General features: G+C 39.4%; 1 protein-coding gene across 3 annotated transcripts in view; it reads right to left on the reverse strand.

Moving 5' to 3' along the window:
- The window catches only part of DTNBP1 (dystrobrevin binding protein 1), a 119664-nt gene extending 116876 nt beyond the window's left edge, over positions 1-2788 (reverse strand). For all 3 annotated transcript variants that reach the window (XM_077770124.1, XM_077770122.1, XM_077770123.1), the window contains exons 1-2: positions 2739-2788; positions 1185-1235 (exon numbers count right to left, since the gene is read on the reverse strand). The gene's annotated coding sequence lies outside the window, so the exon portion shown is untranslated. The remainder of the gene's footprint in view (positions 1-1184; positions 1236-2738) is intronic.
- Between the last annotated feature and the right edge of the window lie 2939 nt (positions 2789-5727).

A 5727-nucleotide genomic window follows, 5' to 3' on the forward strand; every position in this document is an offset into this window, starting at 1 on the left:
TCAAGGGCTTTGCCTCTTCTGCACATTTTATATAAATAGAATCGCATAACACATGACTTTTGTGTCGGTTCCTCTTGCTTACTATGTTTTTAAGTCTCATCCACACCGCAGCCCATATCAGCACTCCGTTACTTTCTGTGGCTGAATATACACTCACCAGTTGATGAATATCTGTGTCGTTTCTTCTTTTAGGCTGCTATAGTTCTGCTTTATGAACAACACTGCTAGGTACATTTGTGTACACATTTTTACACAGATGTGAGTTTCCAGTTCTCTTGGTATCAAACTGCCAGGGCACAACGTAGTTCTACAAATAACTTTTTAAAGAAACTACCAAACTAGTTTCCCCAGGAGGTGCACCATTTTCTCCACTCCTACCTGCAGGGCAAAGGAGCTCTATTTCCCCACACCGCCAACCCTTGCTATTGCCTTTCTGACGACAGCCATGCTATAGTGGGTGTGAGGTCGTCTCTCACCGAGGTCTTGATTAGCATCACAAACGATGTTGAGTATATTTTCATGTGCATTTGGGCATTTATATCTTCTTTAGACAACTATCTATTCAAATCCTTTGCCTGTCCTTCACTGGGTTGTTTTTTTATCGTTGAGTTATCAAAATTCTTTACATACTCTAGATTCAAGTCCCTCAGCAGATATATGATTTGCAAACATTTCTCTCATTCTGTGGATTACTATTTCACTTTCTTGATGAGTTCTCTGAAGTAGAGAGGTATTTAATTTTTATAAAGTCCAATTTGTCTGTTTTGTGGCTTACACTTTTGTTGCCATATAGAAGAAAATCATGCATCTTAGTATTAATCCGCGTGCCACCCGGAGAGGAGAACAGAGGTGATGTAAAATTAAAAATCAAAGTAAGAGAATTATCAAGGACTCAAATTCAAAATCAATTTTCTTGCAAAGGAAAAACCAGAAACACAATAAATACACATAATCCAGTATTGACAAGCAAAGATAATAGGGATCAATCTGCTCAAGGTCTGAATGGCCTTCGCACTAATCAATGAAAAGTAAAACCCCCTCTGGGAAATGAACAAGTGATTTCTAATCCCTATGTCTGAGTAAGATTTAGTTGTTTTACATTTTCTAGTTACAAAATTATAAAATATTTTTAGGCAATAAAATAGTCAGAAGCATAATTTTGTTATTGAAACGAAAACACTTACCTGCTAAGTAATTCTAGTCCAGCAGAGTACTTTGGCAAATATGGAACAGTCCTGTGAAAAAAAACATTTACTTTATTCAAATTGTTTTTGTTTTATGCCAACTAAAACAAAAAAAAAAAAAGCCTACATATAAAAATTTTGACATCATCATTATGTGAAATATTTTAAAATTACTAATGAGAGTTTACCAGAACTTTTAGAGAAATGTATTGTTTTACTTCACAATTAAAATACTATAGCAGCTCAGTCTGTTGAGCGTCTGACTTCAGCTCAAGTCATGATCTCAGGGTTTGGGAGTTTGAGTCCCGCATGGGTCTCCCTGCTGACAGCCCAGAGCCCACTTGGGATCTTCAGTACCCCCTCTTTCTGTCCCTTCCCTGCTCATGTGCACGCACACTTGCACTCTCTCTCTCAAAATAAACATTTAGAAAAAAATAAAATAAAATACTGTAATGTACTATCATCTATCACTTTGCCCCACAGATTATTCTTAGCACATAAAACAATAAATATTTTAATAAAATGTTAGATGATAAAAATTTTTTTAAAAAGCTCATAATCTCAGGGCGCCTGGCTGGCTCAGTCGGTCAAGCGTCCGACTTCGGCTCAGGTCATGCTCTCACAGTTCATGGGTTCGAGCCCCGCGTCGGGCTCTGTGCTGACAGCTCAGAGCCTGGAGCTGATTCAGATTCTGTGTCTCCCTCTCTCTGTGCCCCTCCCCTGCTCATGCTCTGTCTCTGTCTCTCAAAAGTGAATAAACATTAACAAATAATTTTAAAAAACAATAAGCTCATAATCTCTAGGTTGAAAGTGAAATTCAGTCATGCTTCACTTATTTAAAAAAATGAAAACATTGCACAACACGGGTTTTCGTACAACAGGTGACACAGCTAACNGTGGCTCAGTCGGTTAAGCGTCCGACTTCGGCTCAGGTCATGATCTCACAGTTCATGGGTTCGAGCCCCGCGTCGGGCTCTGTGCTGACAGCTCAGAGCCTGGAGCTGATTCAGATTCTGTGTCTCCCTCTCTCTGTGCCCCTCCCCTGCTCATGCTCTGTCTCTGTCTCTCAAAAGTGAATAAACATTAACAAATAATTTTAAAAAACAATAAGCTCATAATCTCTAGGTTGAAAGTGAAATTCAGTCATGCTTCACTTATTTAAAAAAATGAAAACATTGCACAACACGGGTTTTCGTACAACAGGTGACACAGCTAACGAGGCTCCCTTGCCAAGCACTGTTTCATTATTAATCTGCTTCTCAATAATGCAGGCCTTTTACTTTGTGCTTAATATTCAGAAATGATTCACTGTGATCAAACAATAGAATGACCACTGGTTGTCCTAGAATAATACTACATCTCACCATTTCCTCAACCATTTTACAAATTTGTCAGAAAACCTTCCAGCGTTAACAAAATTTAGAAATAATCAGACTGCAGTCAAATGCACTCAACAAATGCAAAATTCACTAAAGCAAAAATACTGTTACAGCCAGAGCCCCAACGGCGTATGAAATTTACATCACAGGAAATTAACTCTCAGCACAGGCTTACCTTGGTTTGCTCTTTACTTTAGCTTCTCTTGACTTGTCACTTAAAGTCTTCAGCCTATAATTCAACAAGTATAAAATACCACATTTTTACAGGTTAAGAGATTTTTTCAACCATAAATTTCACAGCTGTTAAAATTTGAAGTCAGATAAGCTAATTTTTAGCAAGAATTAAGCACCAATACAGACAAGTATTTGAGTGTTTACTGTTAAGTCAGACACTCGAAATAGAACGTCTATAGCAAGCGCCTTTATATCTTTTCTTGCCCCAATCCCTTTTTTTAGAAACAATTACTAAGTGTGATTAGACTAGAGAAATGTCCCTTACCTGCATCACTGGAAAGAGAAGCAGTCTGCACAGGTGAATTTGGTAGGTAACAAATATCTAAGCAGCACATTTTATTAAGTAGATACTGTATCAAGCACTCAAAGCTCTTTAAGGGGGCACCTGGATGGCTCAGTCACTTAAGCATCCAACTCTGTCTCAGGTCATAATCCCACGCCCCGTGTCAGGCTCTGTGCTGACAGCTCAGAGCCTGGAGCCTGTCTTCGGATTCTGTGTCTCCGTCTCTCTCTGGCCCTCCCCTGCTCATGTTGTCTCTCTCTCAAAAAATAAAACATTTAAAAAAAAAAAAAGCTCTTTAATTACTAACATTCTGTGAAATTTCAGACATTGATAATCAGCTTTCTAAAATATATTACAAACCTTTCTCATTAGAGGACTTGATATACTCTAACATTTTCTGCTAACTGGGTCATTTTTATGAATACCGTCAATTACATTTTGTGGCAAAGCCACCATCTATCTCCTCGGACGTTCCCGAGGTAGGAATACCTCTTCATTTGCTAGCGTGAAACCAATCTACAGTGACCTGAGTTTGTTTGGGATCCTGTGTCTATTTTTCCTAAATGTAAATGCTCTACCTGCACCACTGGCCATTTGATTACCTGTGATTACCTCCTGCTTCGGCTGGCTACTTCACTCTTGCAGCCTCCTCCCTCCCTGTTCCCTTTTTACTTTAAAAAAAAAAGTTGCTTATATTTTTAGGGTGGAGGAGGAGCAGAGAGAGAATCCCAAGCAGGCTCTGTGCTGTCAGCATGGAGCCCGACATGGGGTTCGAACTCACAAACCGTGAGATCATGATCTGAGGTGAGATCAAGAGTCGGACGCTTAACTGACTGATCTACCCAAAAAATAGATAAATGGGCTAGAAAATGCACAGAATAATAAAATTAAATAGGTTCGTCTCTCTCTATAATATGAAGTTCACAGACTTTATACAATTTACTTCTACTTCACTGGCCCATTTTCACCTTCTTTTGGTGTCTGCTCTGTACCATACAATAGAGGTTGCCAAGAAGGGAGTGCTAAATCACAAGCCACTCTCATGTAACATGAGATTTTGCTGTAAATGTTCTTAACACGGGTACTTCAACAACAAATACTCCTTTCTAAATAGAGTCGAAACACAGGCCACGATACCACCAACAGCCCCTAAAAATCCTTTGGTAAAACTAGAAATAGGTGTGCCTTCCTCGAGCCGCTTTCCTGCTCTCAGCCAGAAACTGCCCTACGGTACAAGCTGGCTCTCCCACGAACGCCCAACCTTGCATATTTCACAACCACACATCTGAGTCCTGACACAGGACTAGAGCTTTATCAATAATGACTGGCTAAGTACAAGAAAGGGCCTTTAAAAAAAAAAAAAAAAAGGAATTAGTTTATCTTCCTTCAAAGACACAAGGAACATGAGGGNCCAAAAGTAAGATAATGAGGAGATGAACTTTTCTACATTGTTAAAAAGACTCTGCAATCTCTTTAATACAGAACCCATTTGTATAGATCGCCCCAGATGAGTCTAAGAGCTGTATTTATAAAGTCTCAATTGTCCGACAAAAACAGTATAAATTTCCAAGCTTCCTGCGGCGACTGGTAAATCCGGTTTAAACCAAGATTAAGCAACAACTAGGAAAAGCTCTTCTGACACTTATGCTCTATCCCCTCTACTCCAAAATTTGAGAAAGGCGCTTAGCTGGGACATGCCAGGGAGAATTATACTAGGGTGGTGATCCGCAGCAGGACATTATACTCACAATGGTTCTGGTATTACTTCCAGTGATTCAGGACAACTGCATGGAGTTAGGTGGACAAGGATATTACAAGGGAACTATTACGATCCTTTCTGGAACATTCTTATTATATTCTTTAGCAAATGTGGAGATTGGTATTTCAAAATATTTTTTTTAATGTTTATTTTTGAGAGACAGAGACAGAACATGAGCAGGGGAGGAGTAGAGAGAGACAGAGAGACACAGCTTCCGAAGCAGGCTCCAGGCTCTGAGCTGTCAGCACAGAGCCAGACGCGGGGCTCAAACCTATGAACTGCAAGATCATGACCTGAGCTGAAGTCGGACACTTAACCGAATGAGCCACCCAGGCGCCCCTCAAATATCTATTTCTGATATAAACTTATACTTTCTCAATTATAATATATCAAAATTGGGGTGCTCCTCAGTACCTCCCCCAAAAAGAAACACAAAATTAGGGTAGAATAAAAGAGAAAGAATGGATGTTACAGGCCACTGAAAATAAAACTGTTGGGTCAATAAGAGCTTCTCCATGTGGCTCCTTAACCATCTGCTTTAAAATTGGTCCTTAACCAAATGTAATGTGTGGAACTTATTTGTTCTGGATTTGAACAAATCAACTATAAAAAGACATTTCTAAGAACCAAGGAAATTTGATTATGGACTGGATAATTGATACTATCAAAGAATTAGTGTTAATTCAGTTAAGGATGAGGTTGGCACTGACTGTATATAATCTCTATATTTTTAAAAATATAGTTAATGTTTATCTATTTTTTTAGAGAGATAGAGCATGAGCGGGGGGAGAGGGGCAGAGAGAGAGGGAGACACAGAATCCTAAGCTGTTCAGAGCCTGACGCGAGGCTCCAACTCACTCACATACCAGGAGATCATGACCTGAGCCG

The sequence above is a fragment of the Crocuta crocuta genome, unplaced genomic scaffold (assembly GCF_008692635.1).
Source record: "Crocuta crocuta isolate KB4526 unplaced genomic scaffold, BGI_CrCroc_1.0 scaffold24, whole genome shotgun sequence".
Taxonomy (NCBI): Eukaryota; Metazoa; Chordata; class Mammalia; order Carnivora; family Hyaenidae; genus Crocuta; species Crocuta crocuta.